Below are 20,474 nucleotides of genomic sequence, written 5' to 3' on the forward strand. Positions count from 1 at the left end.
TCAAAACATATCATATTATTATTATTTTTTGTTGCCTTTGGTGTGTGTGTGTGTGTTTGTGGTGCAGGTTTCATGGTGGAGAGGAAGGAGAAGGGAGGCCGAAGAATCTTCAAAGGGGGCAGCGAGGTCGAACAGGTTCACCGCAGTGGATGGTGGCGGCAGCACTCGGGCACCATTACGGACACCCACAGTGGCGGTTGATGTCGCTCGCTATGGATGTCCATAGTGGTGGCCTTATGTCGTCCACTGTGGTTACCCACAGTGGCGGCCCGTACCATCCACTGTGGTTAACTACAATGGCGACAGCCGCCCACAGTGATTTACCATAGTGGCTCGGCTAGGCCGAAAACATGCATTGCTTTATTTTATTATTTTTTTTTTTCTCATTTAAAGGTTGAAATATATATATATGACTGTGCAGACATGCATAACTTCAGTATAAATCAGAAAATTAAAAAAAAACAGTATTTCTTATTCCAGAATATATGTGACAAACAAAATCTATAATTATATATAGATATATTTATATATATATATATATATATATATATATACATTGTACATGAGCATTTTTTTTTTTTTGCAAACTGTTATTAGGATTTTAATATGGAAAACAAAGAGTACTAAAATAAATTAGCATTTCCTCTAATTCCAGGTTTCTCATATTTTACTAAATCTGTATTTTTTTGTCAATACTAGCAAGATGTAAAACAGATTTATACTAACTCTAAAATATTTGTTTATTTATTTTGAAAATGTCTATTCATTTATTTCCTACTTAACAAGCATTTACAGAATAGAAAATATGACAGTGATATTTTATTTACAGCTACAACTAATTATTTCAAAATCCACTAAAACAGTAAGATAAAATGCAGTATTAACTGTAAGATATCTATTTATTTTTCTTTTGTATCTGAACTATTGACTTAAGCAAATATTTCATTTCTATATTAAAGTAACTACTTTATTAACATTTAACTCTACATTCGTTTTTCAATAACACATAGAAATAGAAAATAATTTCATTCCTTTCTGCATTAAATAATTAAAACAGAATAAAATATCATTTTCCAATCTTTTTCCAGCAACTATATCAATACAGAAATAATCTAAAAATGCATTCATCTCATTTAAAGGATAAATATTTCAAATTAAAATACAATGCCCTTTATTTATATTTCATGGCAACTAAACAATTAGTCAAATAATTGCATTTCCTTTTCTGCAACTTAAATACAATAAGAAACTCTTTTTCTATCCTGCAACTAAAATACAATAGGAAAAAAAAAAATTCTGCAACTAAAATACAATAATAAACTCCTTTTCTTTTCTGCAACTAAAATACAATAAAACATAGGATCATCTCAAAGCTTTTTCTCCAATCTTTTCCCAAGCAAAACCTGCAATAAAACTTGAAGGTTGTGACCATGGAGGCTCACCTCCCAACCTAGGCTTACTAGAAGCTACCCCCGAGCTAGGAGAATCAAGGCTAGACAGGAAACACACATTCAAACACATACAAGCAAAAAACTCATAACAATAAAAGACACTCCCAACCCAAGGATTAAATAATGTCACTTATATGACTTTTCAAGTGGGGTGAAGGTGGACTAAATACCTCGAGGAGAATTTTGCAAGTAGATAACATAATGTCATAACAAGGCTGCAAATAAACACATCCACAAGTTCCAAATTTATCCCTATAATCCCTTATGTCCCCCAAGCTATACAAGCCAACAAAACTCACCTTATGACCCCCATTGCATAACAAATCACAATGCAGCAAGGGTCACAAAATCCCTTGAGAATCACTCTCTTCCAAAGAGAGCCTCTCACTCATAGGCTGTCAAACAGCCCTTCACCCCAAGGCTACTCTACCCTCCCTAGGGTGAGTTTGGCCTTGTAAACTCCCAAAAATAAAACTCAAGGAAACACAATAACAAAAAGAAGGAAAACTCATAGGGAAGAACTTCAACAATCTTCCCACACACAAAGAAACCAACATTGAAATCATCTTATAACAAAAACTTTCAACAACACAAAAACATACAAGAATTAGAAAATAACCAACCTCAAATCTGCCAACAAAAGGCTGATGAATCCTTTGGAGAAGAGCTGCCCAAATTCCCTATCTTCCTCCTTCAAGACTTAGCCAAAATCCTCTACCAAAAACTTGCCAAAAATTACTCAAAAATCTCCAAGAATGGAGAGTGGGTGATCAAACTTCTCCCTCTCAAACTATTCCCTATGAAGACACTCCTCACTATTTCCAACCCACTTGGGAACGATGAAGGATGTTCATTTGTTGGTCTTCCCAATACCTTACAGACTCTCTATCCAAGACACCTCAAAAAAGGTAAAAGGAATGGGAAAGAGCAATGCCACTCATGAGGAGGGATATCTAACCTAAGAAGGTTCTTCTAAAGATGAAATTTGGTCAACTTGGAAAACTCAAATTTTGGGAAGGCTAAACAGACCCTAGGGAGTGGACATGTGGCTAAATTTGGCCTTCATCCATAGGTACATCATTTGGCCCACTAAAAATGCCCCTAACTTGACCCTAGGAGTTAGTTTAACCCCCTAGAAGTCCACCCAAAGTTTACCTACGGGTCAACCCTGAGTTGACCCTTCTAATGGCTCCCTATCCAAGGTTTTCTTGGGACCATTCTAGGATAATTGAAAAATAATATGCATTGGTAAAATAAATTTCCTCCAAAATGGGACATGTCATTGCCAACTCATCTTACAACACATGTGTCAAGTGACACTACAAAAGGAATTACACATCACTAAAATACACATGGCAAATGCCCCTTCTTTTTGGAATTTATAAATTAAACAATTTCCAAATTAAACATAAATCCAAGCATAACATTTACAAATGAGGTGTTGTCTCTCCAAATAGACAACCCTTGGTTTCACAATCGCACATAGGCCTAGGCTTGATTCTCCGAATAGTTTTTATGGTCACATGGAATAATTTTCCTTTACATCTCACTTGCACATTAGTAATTCCAAAAATCACATATAATATCATCATATGCAAAGAATACAAATCAGACATTGCATACAATCTCAATCATCATAATCATGGAATTAAATCACTTATAGAGTTGCATACAATCTCAATCATCATAATCATGGAATTAAATCACCTATAGAGCTGCATACAATCTCAATCATCATAATCATGGAATTAAATCACCTATAGAGCATACATCCATAATTTCTAGTATAAAAATGAAGTACTGCAAATCAAAGTAAATGACATAATTATATCAATGTTATCCACAACAAGAGATCATATAAAATTCGGGTCCATAATGCATCAAAATATACTATCCAAAATAGGCCCAACATGAAAATAATAGAAATGCTATGTCGGCTCAGGGTAGGGCCTCACACCCTCCCCCTCTAAGCATGAACTTCCTCCTGGAGTTCATCAAAAAGATGGGGGTACTGAGATCTCATATGCGCTGCATCCTCCCATGATGTTGTAACCTCATCATAACAATCCCACTGGACCCTAACCTGGTCCAGCTCTCAACCTCAAAGAGACAGCGTCCAGCGAGCCAAAATGTGAATGGGCTCCAAAGCTAGATGCCCGTCTGACTCCACCTGCAAGGCATCCCAATCGAGAATATGAGACTCATCATAAATGTACTTCCTCAGAACTAATACATGAAAAAAATCATGGATGCGTGACAGGCTAGGTGGCAAAGCTAGACGATAAGCAACTAATCCTATCCTCTCAAGGATCTCAAATGGTCTAACAAAGCGAGGTGTGAGCTTAGAACTCTTTCCATAATGGATTGGACTCTTATGCAGTCGCACTCTCAAGAAAACTCTGTCCCCAACCATGAAGCTATGGTCTATCATCTTCGCATCTGCATACTTTGGCTGCCTATCTTGTGCCTCTCTAAGACACTGTCTAATCAAAATCACTTGTTGCTCCATATCATGAACCATCTCAGGACCTATGGCTACTCTATCCTCAATGTGGTCCCAACTCAAAGGTGTCCTGCAAGGTCTGTCGTACAAAGCCTAAAAAGGTGGCATCTCTAAAGAAGTGTGATGCCCATTATTATAGGTAAACTCTACTAAAGGAAGGTACTCTTCTCATCCAGTCTGATGATCCATGATGTGCATGCGGAGCAGGTCTTCTAACACCTAGTTTACCCTCTTTGTTTGTCCATCCATTTTCAGATGATAGGCTATACTGAAGTTGAGTCTGGTACCCATGGCTGCCTGTAATGCCTTCCAAAAGGAAGAAGTGAAGAGGGAATCTTTGTCTGAGATAATCTTGTGTGGAACGCCATGAAGTCTGACAATATCTTGCAAGAATACCTGTGCCACTACTGGTGTTGTCAAGGTAGTCCGGACTGGTGAGAAGTGGGCCACCTTGGTCAACTTGTCAACTGTCACCATGATGGCATCATAACAACATGCTGGCATAGGAAGACCAATGACAAAGTCCATCGATATAGTATCCCACTTCCACTCTGGTATCGCATTAGACTGGAGCAACCCACCTAGATGGCGGTGCTCCTCCTTGACTCTCTAGCACTCAAGCCATCAGGCTACTAATACAGTAATGAACTGTCGCATATCTGGCCAATGATATAACTATCTCAAATATGCATGCATCTTCTTAACTCTGGGATGCGCTACATAAGGAGCTCTATGAGCCTCCAACACAATGAAATCACACAATCCTTTGGAAGAAGGTACATAGATGTGCCCTCTATGGCATAGTAGTCCATCAGATTCTAATGAATAGTCTGCATATCTCCCTTCCAGGGTCTCCTGAGATCTCACTACCTAACATACCTCTAGATACCACTCATCCTCTGGCAGCTGCTGCAATATATGGCCTCTCAAATCTGTGTCCATAGTCATGGAGCATATCTCATGATGTCTCCTACTCAAGGCATCTACAACCACATTCTCTTTCCCCTTGATGTAGTGAACATCAAAATCATACTCACATAAAAAATCCATTCATCTCCTCTGACGAACATTAAGATTAGGCTGGGTGAAAATGTACTACAAGCTTAGATGATCTGAATGAAGCTCAAAATGATGACCCAAAAGGAAGTGTCTCCACCTCACAAGTATATGCACTACTATTGCAAGCTCAAGGTCATGTGTAGGGTAGTTAAGCTCGTGAGTCTTAACTTTCCTAGACTCATATGTTATAACTTGACCCTCCTACATAAGGACTGCTCCTAAACCATCCAAGGAAGCATCTGTGCATACCATGAAATCAGCCGAGGGGTCTGGCACAATAATAATAGGTGCACTAGTGAGTGCCCTTTTTAGATCCTGGAAGGCCCTCTCACACCTTTCTATCTACTCGAATTTATTTCCCTTTCACTGAAGGGATGTAATAGGATGTGCAACCCTAGAGAACCCCTCAACGAAGCATCTATAGTACCCTACTAGACCCATGAAACTCCTGACCACTGTCACACTAGTTGGCGCTAGCCAATCCATAATAGCTCTTATCTTCGATGGGTCAACTAAGATCCCATCACCAGATATAACATGTCCTAGATATCTGACCTCTAATCTAAAGAATGCATACTTCGACAGACTGCAATACAACTGATTGTCTCTCAAGCACTGCAATACCTGTCTCAAGTGCTCCTCGTGCTCCTTCTCATTCCGAGAATATATCAATATGTCATCGAGGAACACAATCACAAACCGGTCAAGGAAAGTGAGGAATACCCCATTCATAAGACTCATGAATACAGCTGGAGCATTCATAAGACCGAATGGGACCACGGTGAACTCATAGTGGCCATACCTGGTATGAAAAGCGGTCTTGTGGATATCGCTCTCTACAATCTTCAACTGGTGGTACCCTGACTTCAAATCTATCTTGGAAAACACCTTGGCACCCTAAAGCTGATCAAATAAATCGTCGATCCTAGGAGAGGGATATTGGTTCTTGATGGTCACTTTTTTCAACTGCCTGTAATCCATACATAACCGAAGGGATCCATCCTTCTTCTTCATGAAGATGACTGGTGCACCCCAAGGGGAGACACTCGGATGAATATGACCCTTCTCTAGGAGTTCCTCAAGCTGCATCTTGAGCTCATTAAGCTCATTTGTGGTCATCCTATATGGTGCTCTCGAAACTGGCTCAGCTCTTGGTACAAGACCTATGTGAAAATCAATCTCTCTGCTAGGTGGCATACCAGGTAGCTCAGAAGGAAACACATCTACAAATTCCTCAAGGATGGGATGATCATCTAGGGAAGGCTCCTTCTCATTCTCTTCCTCTCTATCACTGATGGTGATGGCAAACAACTGACATCCCTTTCGCATGCTTCTCTTAAGCTACATAGTGAAAATCATATGAAGTGATACGGGCCTCTGAATCCCTGAAATAACTATGGAGGTACCTTGGTCGTCCACACACTCGATCTTTTTCTGGCGACAATCCATCTTGGCTCTGTGGGCGTATAGTCAATCCATGCCAAGAACAATGCCATAAGATCCTAGAGGTGTGACTCAAAGGTCTACTAAGGTGGTTGTACTCCCAATCTAAAGCTGACAACCCCTAACCACTGACTTAATAGACACTCTAGCTCCTGAAGCCAACTCCACTTCCCAACTAACACCTTGCCTAGATGCCACTAGCCCGCAACGCTCCACTACCAATGGAGATATAAAAGAATCAGTAGCTCCTGAATCAAACAAGATAGAAACATTGTTACCTCTGATCATACCTGCAACCTCTATGGCGATGGCCTGTTGCTCTGCCTGGCGGTTGTCAACCGCTGTGAAGACTCTATGGGACTTACCCATGTCCCCAACTATAGGCTCTAAACCTGCCATCCTCTAATTGCCTGCCATCTGACCTTGTGGACACTCTCTCACCATGTACCCCATGGCCCCATAAGTGAAGCAAGCACCACATGTCTGGAAGTGAGCACCTTGTGGCCTAGAGTATCTTTATCCTCTTGTCAAGCTTGAACCACTGATACCACCCCTGGAGGACTGTTGAGTCCATGCCGGAGGTGTGTAAGGACCCTATGATCGCTGGTCATGCCTAGGACCCTGTGAATGCTACTGCTTGGGCTTAAAGCCCTGCTAACCCTGTGGAGGCCTTTGCCTCTGATTCTGCTATGGGTGATGTGGAGGAGGGGGTTTAAAGGACCCCGATGAATTCCTGTGGTTATCCTTCCAATGGGGTTTCTCAAACCCAAAAGACTATGGTATAGGGTTTTGGTTCTGATGTTGATCCTGCATGCCCTGCGATCTACCCTAAATCTTCTCTGATATCAAGGCCTTCTCCATGGCAACCCGAAGGCTCCCTAGAGTTGTCATCCTGAGTGGTCTCGCTATCCTGGCATTCAATCCTCCGATGAACCGGTTGATGAGTAACTTCTCGTCTTTCAGGTAGTCTACGTAGGGTAAGAGCTCGAAGAACTTGCTCTCATACTGGGACATAGAGAGACCCTTATGTTGAAGGTCATGGAACTTGTCTATCCTACATTGCCTATAGTGCTCTAACAGGTACCTATCTCTGAATCTCTCTGTAAAGATGTCCCAAGTAATAATGTCCCCAAATAAATCATTCTTGTACTCCTCTTGCCTCCACCATGTGGAAGTCATCCCTCTCGGATGGTGTATGGAAATTTGTACCTTCAGATTGATCTCATAGGGATACAATCTGAAACACCTATCTAGACTCAAAAGCCAAGCCTCGGCCTCTACCCCATCGGTAGATCCTGCAAAGGATGGTGGCTGAAGGCATAGAATCTCCCTGATCTGATCCCCGGGATCACGGGGTGCTCTCTGAAAAATAACTGGTGCCGCTACTGGAGGTGCCTCTGGTAGATGGACTGACTCAGGCTCATCCTGGGCCTCTATATGGTTAGGAGGTGGACTCCTACTCCACTCCCTAGCTACAGATCTATGACTCCCAGAATTCTAGTGCTCTGTCTGACGATCTGCTGCTGGGAGTTTATCCTGAACTATGTCTATCAGGCTCTGGAGTGCAACCAAAATATCTTTTTTATGGTCAATTGGTTGTTCGGGAGGAGCTTCTCGATCCCCTTCTAGATCTGGCTCGTCTCGCACAACATCCTCGTGTGCCATGCGAGAATGTCTAGGACCCCTACCACGCTTACGAGCTTGTCGCGTAACCGGGTCCTTAATGATCAATAAAATAAAGTAAATAAATAAAATTAATAACAATTCTTAAAGAAAATATTTATTAAAAGCGAAATGTAATGGAGAAAGGTTCCTAGTGTTGGAAATCTTGCTCTAATACCAAAATGTCATGCCCAAACTTTTGGGCAAAAACGGAACAACAATTTTTTTTTAAAACAACATAATTACATTAAATAATCTACAATAAAAATGGAGTAGATAAGTTTTGTCTTAACTATGGGTTAACTCAGGGTTAAAGAGTGGTTTACTAAAGTTGATTTAATTAACTAAATCAATATGGCGACATCAATTAGAGGAGACTAGTTACTCCCTAAAAAGGGTCATCACAACTTAATTAATTAATCTAATTAAACTAATTAATTTCCTCTAATTAAAATTCTCCAACAAGAATCGAGAGATATTAATTATCTCAATAGTATTTAAAATACTCAAGGCTAAATAAAATAATGATAATTCATATTTAAATAATTAATTGAACGTACATGATTACACTTTTAAATATAACTAATAAAGTTAACTAATTCAATTATAACATTTACCAAATAAATTCATTTTATAATAAAGGTGAATATTAAGTCCCCTTAGACATTTAAATTTCAACTATTAAATATTCGGCCAATAACGACCTCGTAGGCTAAAATTTTACATTATACATTTAGTAAATTTCACTAATAAAATCCCCCAAAGGAATTTTAACCCAAACATCCATATTTATTTAAATATGAAAACTAACTATATAAAATTCTCATTAATAACCCTTGTTAATAAAATTTTATCAATTATGCGAATGACATAGCTGTATAAAAATTAAACCCCAATTTTAATTAAACCTTGATAATAAAGACTATATTAAAAATCAATTTCACCCTAGTCAATATTAGGAGTTAATTAATCTCACATATTGACTATATTTAAATGGGGGGGGAATTCTTTTTCAAATTTTAAAACGAATTCCCCCTCATTTCATTTTAATGTTACTTAATTACAAACCCTAACTAGGGTTGATCTATTCTTATAACTCAACCTATTCTTTTTCTTCTTTTTTTCAAATGCTAACCCTAACCCAAAAATGGGTTAGGGTTGCTTATCTTAACACATCTTTCTTCTTTTTTTAAAATGCTAACCCTAACCCAAAAATGGGTTAGGGTTGCTTATTTTAACATATCATATTATTATTATTATTATTTGTTGCCTTTGGTGTGTGTGTGTGTGTTTGTGTTGCAAGTTTCATGGCGGCGAGGAGGGAGAAGGGAGGCCGAAGAGTCTTCAAAGGGGCGGCGGGGTCGAACAAGTTTACTGCAATGGATGGCGCGGCGGCTCTCGGGCACCACAGCGGACACCCATAGTGGCAGTCGATGCCACTCATTGTGGATGCCCACAGTGGCGGTCATGAGCCGTCCACTGTGGTTACCCACAGTGGTGGCCCGTGTCGTCCACAGTGGCGGCAGCCGCCCACTGTGATTTACCACAGTGGCTCAGCTAGGGTGAAAACATGCATTGCTTTGTTTTATTATAATTTTATTTTTTTTCATTTAAAGGTTGAAATATATATATATATATGACTGTGCAGTCATGCATAACTTCAGTATAAATCAGAAAATTTTAAAAAAATAGTATTTCATATTCCAGAATATATGTGACAAATAAAATCTATAAATATATATAGATATATTTATATATATACATTGTACATGAGCATTTTTTTTTTTTGCAAACTGTTATTAGGATTTTAATATGGAAAACTAAGAATACTAAAATAAATTAGCATTTCCTCTAATTTCAGGTTTCTCATATTTTACTAAATCTATGTTTTTTTGTCAATAGCAGTAAGATGTAAAACAGATTTATACTAACTCTAAAATGTCTGTTTATTTATTTCGAAAATGTCTATTCATTTATTTCCTACTTAACAAGCATTTACAGAATAGAAAATATGAGAGTGATATTTTATTTACAGCTGCAATTAATTATTTCATAATCCACTAAAATAGTAAGATAAAATGTAGTATTAACTCTAAGATATCTATTTATTTTTCCTTTGTATCTGAACTATTGACTTAAGCAAATATTTCATTTCTATATTAAAGTGACAACTTTATTAACATTTAACTCTGCATTCCTTTTTCAATAACACATAGAAACAAAAAATAATTTCATTCTTTTCTACATTAAATAATTAAAACATAATAAAATATCATTTTCCAATCTTTTTCCAGCACAGAAATAATCCAAAAATGCATTCATCTCATTTAAAGGATAAATACTTCAAGTTAAAATACAAGGCCCTTTCTTTATATTTCATGGCAACTAAACATTTAGTCAAATAATTACATTTCCTTTTCTGCAACTTAAATACAATAAGAAACTCTTTTTCTTTTCTGCAAGTAAAATACAATAGGAAAATTTTTTTTCTTTTCTGTAACTAAAATACAATAATAAACTCATTTTCTTTTCTGCAACTAAAACACAATAAAACATAGGATCATCTCAAATATTTTTCTCCAATCTTTTCCCAAGCAAAACCTACAATAAAACTTGAAGGTTGTGACCATGGAGGCTCACCTCCCAACCTAGGCTTACTAGAAGCCACCGCTCAGCTAGGAGATTCAAGGCTAGACGAGAAACACACATTCAAACACATACAAGCAGAAAACTCATAACAAAAACAGACACTCCCAACCCAAGGATTAAACAATGTCACTTATGTGACTTTTCAAGTGGGGTGAAGGTGGACTAACCTCGAGGAGAATTCTACAAGTAGAGAACATAATGCCATAACAAGGCTATAAATAAACACATCCACAAGTTCCAAACTTGTCCTTATAATCCTTTATGTCCCCCAAACCATACAAGCCAACAAAACTCCCCTTATGACCCCCATTGCATAAACAAATCACAAAGCAGCAAGGGTCACAAAATCCCTTGAGAATCACTCTCTTCCAAAGAGAGCCTCTTACTCATAGGCTGTCAAGCAGCCCTTCACCCCAAGGCTACTCTACCCTCCCTAGGGTGAGTTTGGCCTTGTAAACTCCCAAAAACAAAACTCAAGGAAACACAATAACAAAAAGAAGGAAAACTCATAGGGAAGAACTTCAACAATCTTCCCACACACAAAGAAACCAACATTGAAATCATCTTATAACAAAAACTTTCAACAACACAAAAACATACAAGAATTAGAAAATAACCAACCTCAAATCTGCCAACAAAAGGCTGATGAATCCTTTGGAGAAGAGCTGCCCAAATTCCCTATCTTCCTCCTTCAAGACTTAGCCAAAATCCTCTACCAAAAACTTGCCAAAAATTACTCAAAAATCTCCAAGAATGGAGAGTGGGTGATCAAACTTCTCCCTCTCAAACTATTCCCTATGAAGACACTCCTCACTCTTTCCAACCCACTTGGGAACGATGAAGGATGTTCATTTGTTGGTCTTCCCAATACCTTACAGACTCTCTATCCAAGACACCTCAAAAAAGGTAAAAGGAATGGGAAAGAGCAATGCCACTCATGAGGAGGGATATCTAACCTAAGAAGGTTCTTCTAAAGATGAAATTTGGTCAACTTGGAAAACTCAAATTTTGGGAAGGCTAAACAGACCCTAGGGAGTGGACATGTGGCTAAATTTGGCCTTCATCCATAGGTACATCATTTGGCCCACTAAAAATGCCCCTAACTTGACCCTAGGAGTTAGTTTAACCCCCTAGAAGTCCACCCAAAGTTTACCTACGGGTCAACCCTGAGTTGACCCTTCTAATGGCTCCCTATCCAAGGTTTTCTTGGGACCATTCTAGGATAATTGAAAAATAATATGCATTGGTAAAACAAATTTCCTCCAAAATGGGACATGTCATTGCCAACTCATCTTACAACACATGTGTCAAGTGACACCACAAAAGGAATTACACATCACTTAAATACACATGGCAAATGCCCCTTCTTTTTAGAATTTATAAATTAAACAGTTTCCAAATTAAACATACATTCAAGAATAACATTTACAAATTAAAACACATTTATAAATGAGGTGTTGTCTCTCCAAATAGACAACCCTTGGTTTCACAATCACACAAAGGCCTAGGCTTGATTCTCCGAATAGTTTCCATGGTCACATGGAATAATTTTCCTGCACATCTCACTTGCACATTAGTAATTCCAAAAATCACATATAATATCATCATATGCAAAGAATACAAATCAGACATTGCATACAATCTCAGTCATCATAATCATAGAATTAAATCACCTATAGAGAATGCATCCATAATTTCTAGTATAAAAATGAAGTATTGCAAATCAAAGTAAATGACATAATCATATCAATGTTATCCACAACACGAGATCATATAAAATTCGGGTCCATAATGCATCAAAATATAGTATCCAAAATAGGTCCAACATGAAAATAACAAAAATGCTATGTCGGCTCGGGGTAGGGCCTCACAAAGCTGCTCTCTGAGATATTCAAAGGCTTCTTTAAGTAAAGGCTTTGTAAAGATATCTGCAATCTACTCTTTAGTATTCACATAAACCAATTTCACTTCCTTTGCTTCAACATTTTCTTTCAGAAAATTGTATTTGATAGAAACATGTTTAGTTTTATAGTGAAATACCGGATTCTTTGATATATCAATTGTTGTTGAATTATCACAATTAATGATTATAGGCTCTTTGCATTTTACCTTTATGTCCTTCAACATTTGCTTAATCCATAATACCTGAGTACAATTAGTTGTTGCTGCAACATATTTTGATTCTGTGGTTGATAATTATGTACAACTCTATTTTTTGCCCAACCATGAAATCAATCTGCTACCAAGAAAGAATGCTCCACCGGTGGTTCTCTTTCTGTCATCTACATCTCCTACCCAATTTGCATCAGTGTATGTACATAAATCAGAATTTTCATCTTTAGGATACCATAAACCAAGATTTGTTGTGCCTTGTAGATACCGAAAAATCCTTTTTACTGTTGATTCATGATTTTTCTTAGGATTACTTTGAAATTTTGAAACAATACATACTGCATTCATAATATCAGGTCTTGTTTGTGTCAAATACTATAAACCTCCAATCATAGATTTATATCTTGTCGGATTAACGGGGGTTGAATCATCTTTGAATGATAGTTTATCAGTTGTAGTCATAGGAGTACTTACCAGTTTAGAGTTTTCCATACCAAATTTCTTTAGTAGTTCCTTCAAGTACTTTGATTGACATATGAATATACGTTTATCAGTCTGTGAAATTTGCAATCCTAAAAATAATTTTATCTCCCCAATCATAGACATTTCAAATTCTTCCTGCATCTTTTTAGAAAAGTCTTTACACAATCCATCTTCTCCTCCAAAAATGATATCATCAACAAAAACTTCAATAACCAAGATGTCATCATTAGTCACTTTGAAATATAAGTTGTTGTCAGCATTACCTTTAGTGTAACCAAGCTTCAAAAGATATTTATCCAATCTAGCATACCAAGCTCTAGGAGCTTGTTTCAATCCATGTAAAGTTTTTCTTAACCTGCAAACCATATCTTTATCATTTGTCAAAGAAAATCCATCAGGTTGTTCAATGTAAACTTCCTCTTCAAGGTCACCATTCAAAAATGCACATTTAACATCCATTTGATATACTTTATAGTTCTTGTGTGCTGCAAATGCAAAAAATAGTATGACTGTCTCAATTCTAGCTACCGGTGCAAAGATTTCATTGTAATCAATTCCCTCCTTTTGTGAATATCCCTTACACACTAATCTTGTTTTGTTTCTGATTACCTTACCATCTTCGTTAAGTTTATTTCTGAATACCCATTTAGTTCCAATTATATTTTTGTTTTTAGGTCGGGGAACCAATGTCCATTTTTTATTCTTTTCAATCTGTTCCAATTCATCTTCCATAGCCTTAATCCAATGTTTATCTTCACATGCCTCAAAAATAGTTGTTGGTTCAATTTGAGTAATTAAGCATACCTCTTCATTTGCTAGTCTTCCTCTTGTCATTACACCTTGATACTTATTTCCAATTATCTAACTTTCAGAGTGATTCAATCTTACATACCTGGGTGTATTCACTTGATGTTTTTCTTCAGTCACTGTGGAATTCTCTGATGATGTCGGTGTGACTGGATCTACATTTTGTACCGGTGCACTCAGAGTAGGTTCATATATGATCATCTCAATTGTCGGTTCAGAATCTACAGATCTTGAATTACCTCTGAACTGTTCATCTATCTTCACGTTTGTACTCTCAATGATTTTTTGTAATCTCTTATTAAAACATCTATATGCCTTTCTCTTAGATGAATAACCAAGAAATATTCCTTCATCACTTCTAGGATCAAATTTACCAATATAATCATCTCTCCTAATATAACATTTGCTTCCAAATATTCTGAAATATTTAAGAGTAGGAGTATTACCAAACCATAGATCATGAGGGGTCTTACCGGTTTCACCTTTGATGTGAACTCTGTTGAAAGTGTAAACCGTTGTATTCACTGCTTCTCTCCAATACACATGAGGTAGGTTTCCTTTTGATATCATGCTTCTAGCTACATCCAGAATAGTTATGTTCTTCCTTTCCACAACTCCATTCTGCTGGGGTGTCTAAGATGTTGATAGTTGTCTTCTGATTCCATTCACTTCACAGAATGTATTAAATTCCTTAGATGTGAATTCACCTCCTTGATCTGATCTTAAACATTTCATTTTCTTACCAGTTTCATTCTCTACCATTGCCTTGAATAGTTTGAATTTCCTAAAAGCTTCTGATTTCTCCCTGAGAAAAGTAACCCAACACATTCTGAAATAATCATCAATGATTAGCATAAAATATCTATCTCCTTGTAGACTTCTAGTTCTTGCCAGACCACATAAATCATTATGCATTAAATCAAGAACATTATTGAATTTCTCTGGAATACTCTTAAAAGTTGTTCTAACTTGCTTTCCAAATTGACATTCCTTACATACCAGATTGTGAGGTTTTACAATCTTAGGTAAATCCCTTACTGCCTTAGTTGTACTGATATTTACAATGCAATCAAAATTTACATGACAAAGTCTCTTATGCCATAACCAACTTTCATCAATATGTGCAATCAAACATGTCTTCTCATTATTATTGAACTGAAAGATATTACCTCTAGTCTAATTACCAGTTGCAATTTTCAAACCAGTTCTATTCATAATTTTGCATTTACCATTCTTGAATTGTAACTGAAATCTCTTTTCAATTAATTGACCAACACTTAAAAGATTATGCTTCAAACCTTCAACATAATAAACATTGTCAATATTGTGCTTACCATCAAAAGATATAGTACCTTTTCCTCTGATCAAACAAGCTTTGTCATCTCCAAATATTAATAGACCTCCATTGTATTCCTGAAAAGTTAAGAATTTACATTTATCACCAGTAATATGATGTGAACATCCGGAATCAATGATCCATTCATCCTTTTCTTCAATTTTAGCTGCCAGGGCCTGCTCTACCGATTATATAGTAGGTGTCGGTTGATCTTCTGTTATTGTAACAAAAGCCCATCCATTGTCTGTCGATTCTTCATTAGAATCATTAGTAACTCCTTCATCAATATAGTAACATGATTTGTCTCTATTATTCTTAAATCTGTATCTTTGATATTCAGGGTTAGGCTTATATGTTCTTTTAGCTTATTCTCTTAATCTTGCATGTCTATCAGAACACCTAGATGCCATATGACCAATTTTATTGCAGTTAAAACATTTAAATGGTGCTTTACCTTCATACTTACTTCCAACTGGACCTTTAGGCATTTTTTTTGCGAATAGTGCTTCAAGTTCTTCCAATTCTTCATTTTCCTTTCTGATGTCTTCAAGTTCTTTTGCATAAAGTGCTTTCCAATCAGATTTCTCAGATGATGATGATGATGCAGATGATGATGATGCTTTGAAGGCTAAATCTGTCTTAATTGTAGCAACAAGACCAAATTCCTCAAGCTCAAAAGCTGAAAGTTTTCCAACCAAAGTATCTCTAGATACTGATGTATTAGGCATTGTTCTCAATTCATTAATAGCAGTTACTTTCATTTTGTATGTCGGTGGCAATTCTCTTAAAAATTTAGAAACAATCTCATCTTCACTTAAGGATCCTCCACAACATTGTATACCCAAAACAATTTCATTAACTCTTTCCATAAAAGCAGAAATTCTTTCATCTTCTTCCATTTTCAGATTTTCATACCTGACCCGGAAGCATTCCAGTTTTGCAATTTTGACAGTGGTATCTCCTTCATTCAATGTCTCCAATTTATCCCAAATAGCTTTAGCAGTAGATCGGTCTGATAATCCCATGATTTGCTAATCTGACAATGCGCTCAAAAGTGCTTCTCTTGCTTTGCAATCATTCTCCTGATCTTTAGCCAAGTTTGGTGGATTAGGTTGACTCTGTTTAGGACCAACATAGTCATTCTTTGTAACATCCCATAAGTCTCTTCCAATACAATTCAGATGTGTCTCCATTCTGATCTTCCATATACCATAGTTATTTCCATCAAGTTTCGAATTGTCCTTCCTGAAATAGTTAGTTGTCATAGAATCTCCTCAAGTTGTTAAACTTCTGCAAAAAGACGACTTAGCTCTGATACCAATTGTTAGGACCCAGAGAAAACTGAGAGGGGGGGTGAATCAATTGACTATTAATTTCAACCCAAACATAACTTAATCAAACTTGATGCATAATACCAATAAACCAAACTTAATGTCAGTTGATAGTTTAACAGTTAATAACAATATCGGTGAAGCTTAATGTATGAAACAGAAAGAGAAATAACATCCACAACACATAACACAGATATTTGTACGTGGAAACCCTGTAAGGGGAAAAACCACAGTGGGAAACCTTACCCACAATCAGATGATATTACTGCAGATAGTATGTGTGTACAAATGGGATCTGCACATACAGAAAGGCCAACTGCCTAGAGCTCACTGCTCAATCACAAAATGAGAGTCACACTGACTACAATTGGATGATTAAATCCAATGATAATGTACTGCTCAAAGTAGCATCTCCAATGCTGGATTCAGTACTGGTTAAGCTCTGATTGTCTTCTTCAAACCTTCCTTGAATCTTCAAATGATGTCTACATGAGTAGCTCTACTTATATTCGCATATACCGAATATCACTACCTTATAATACCTTATGTTCTCTTTTATCCTATATCAATCTCATAATTGAGATCTTACATATATACCAAGACCTAAGACCAAATGCGTAGGTCGGCTTACTAAGAATATTACAATTAAATCAATTACAAATGAATCAATATACGATGCATCATGTCGGCTCAATGCATTTACAATAATAACCAATCAATAAATCATCTCCATAACGTGTCGTGCTGATCTGGAATAGATAACGCTTGTTGGTCCATAACCTAGACCAATTTGCCGGTAACAGCAAATATGCCAACTCAATTAGACCAATAACCAAATCTCCAAAACAAGTGTCCAAACCATGTCTTTGACATAACGAAGTAATCTGCAGATGATAACAAGTCATCCTTAGTGTCGGTGAACAATATAACCTATCAGTGAACCAAATACCGGTGACTGTGCATAAGTCACTGAACATGCCGGTGAGCATAACCCAAGATCTCCAGAAAGATAAGTGTTGATAAGTGTTGACATCAATGAAAAAACCATTGCAAAACATCCATAATACCAATCGTCGAATGATAAGAACTCAGGAGGGGTAGGTCTACATGATGTTTCTAAATGAAATTAGGCTTTTGGAGGTAAGTTGGTCTAGAAAATGTATGCTAAACCTAATACAAAATGATGTCAAATTATGCAAGCGAAATACCTTGACTCTTCACATCCCAATAGAATATTTACAATTTCTAATCCTCCTAAAGGATCTGTTATGTGGGACTTTATGATGTTATCCAGAGAATTTATCACATTCTATATTTCTTGGCAAGTGAATAATGGTGAATCAATCCTTTTTTGGAACAATTCCAGGAATGGGTATACTCCATTATCTCAACTGCAAATTCTACACAGTGTAATACCATATGCTTCTCAAAGTGGGGAGATAAAATTATTGATTATGTAGATGCAGTTGAGTTATATTCAGGTAAGGTAATTTGGAAAGATTTTTCCGAAATAATTGATGATAACAATGCTTTGGGGTTAGTACTTCAGTCTTTAGCTCATCGAGTAATTTTTTTTATCTAATAAAGAAGATAAAGTAATTTGGGCTCCTTCTAAAGACGGTTTTTATTCAATTAATCTTGGTTATAAATCTCTTCAACAAAAGGTGACTCAACAAATTAAACAAAGGCCTTTTTTCTTTTGTTGGAACAATATAGTTTTACCAAAAGAAGGATGTTTCTCATGGTTGGCCCTTCAGAAAAAAATTCTTACTAGTGAAAAATTGCATAAACTACAGATTGCTCAGCCTTTTTTGTGTGTTTTATGTGGCCAAGCCAATGAGGATGTTGATCATTTGTTTCTGCAATGTACTTTTTCTCGTCAATGTTGGTGTTTCATCTTGAAAAAATTGGGTCTTACTATGCCTCTTCCAAATTCCCTTTGGGAATTATTTCAATCATGGCCAATTTTATTTAGATCCTCCTTTTTTTGCTTGCATCTGGTTGATTATTCCAGCAACAGTTCTATGGTCAATGTGGTGGGAGAGGATCAAAAGAATATTCAGGAATCAATCATCTTCTATTGAGTCTTTTTTTGAGACTTTAGAATCAACAATCTCAGAACTAGTTAGCTCTTATGTGCAAAAGCATGCTTGTTTGCTATTCACCTCATGGGATGCAAACATTCTTAAGGAATGGAAATAGGTTGTTTTTCCTACTACTACTCTGCCATGAGTAGATAATAAAATCAAAATTGATAGGGCCTCTATTATTTGGCAACCTCCTCAGACTAACTTTGTTAAAATAAATTTTGATGACTCTTCATGAGGGAACCCAGGTACTTCAGGTGTTGGATCTTGCATTAGAGATGATAAAGGGATACTAAGAGCTTATAAATAATCTACATTGCCTCTAAATACTAATAATTTAGCAGAATCCCAGACTTTACTTCAAGGGTTGATTCTAGCCAAACAAATGGGATACACTAAAATTCATGTTGAGGGGGATTCCTCCATTATTATTAATGCTCTTAAATGCATGAATTCTTTTAATTGGCACATTCATTATGTTCTTAGTCAAGTTTGGAATTTATTAGATACTTTTGAAGATGTTCATTTGTCACATACATATAGAGAAAGAAATAGGCTCGCAGATAGACTAGCTAACTTGGGTTGTGATGGTGTAGTTGCTGACTTAGCAAAAGATGGTTTTAATTTAAATTTCATCCTTTCTTACCTTGATGATAGCATAAAGTCAAATTTCATCCTTGTGGAAAAAGCTTAGCCGTTAAAAGAATTTCCTAATCATTATTTCAGGTTTTTTGGTTTGCATTGATATGAGTTTTTGCAGGACATATATTACGTGTATCATGATATTATAGATAAATAAAATAGTAGCATGTGCAAAAAACTATTAATGGCCTTTTGGCGACTACTTTCATGCTAGCTAGGGACCTTAAAGAGATAAGCGATATGCAAAATTCTTATGTTTCTCATTGTAGACTTAAAAATAATTATTTTAATTATTTTAAAGTTCCTGACATAATTAATTTATTAATTATGCCAATTTCTAATTCCTCCTCAATATTAATTAATTATAATTAATATTGTCACTATAGTCTATTGATTGATTTATTTAATAAATCAATCCCCTTTTATTCTTCTAAAAATCCTCAATATTAAATCTCCCCAAATTCCTCCTCTTAACTAATTAGTTAACCTAGGTGATTCCTACAAATCACCTTTTTGCTAATCCATCATTAACCTAATCAATTCTTCTAGAAAATCCCTAAACTCACTTAGCATTATTCTTCTAATTTTTAATTCCCTCCACTCATTCTCTCTCCTAGTCAAATCCTCCTACAAATCTTATCTACCCTAATCCCACCTAATCTTTCCTCTAATCCCTCTCCTAATGAGTTGCTAGTGGCTAATCATCATCATTAGCCAGAAAGTCAACTCCTTGTCCCTTCCATCCAACCACTCTCCTTAAATGTTCTTTTCCTAGGTGAATGTGAGATTTTTAAAATCTCACATTCCTCTAGGCATCCCATCCTCCAAGGAATTTTTAATTCCTCCTTATTCCTCCAATCCCCATGAGCATCCCTTTTGAAGAATTTTTAATTCTTCATTTCCATCCTT

Source organism: Cryptomeria japonica, chromosome 2 (genome assembly GCF_030272615.1).
Source record: "Cryptomeria japonica chromosome 2, Sugi_1.0, whole genome shotgun sequence".
Lineage (NCBI taxonomy): Eukaryota > Viridiplantae > Streptophyta > Pinopsida > Cupressales > Cupressaceae > Cryptomeria > Cryptomeria japonica.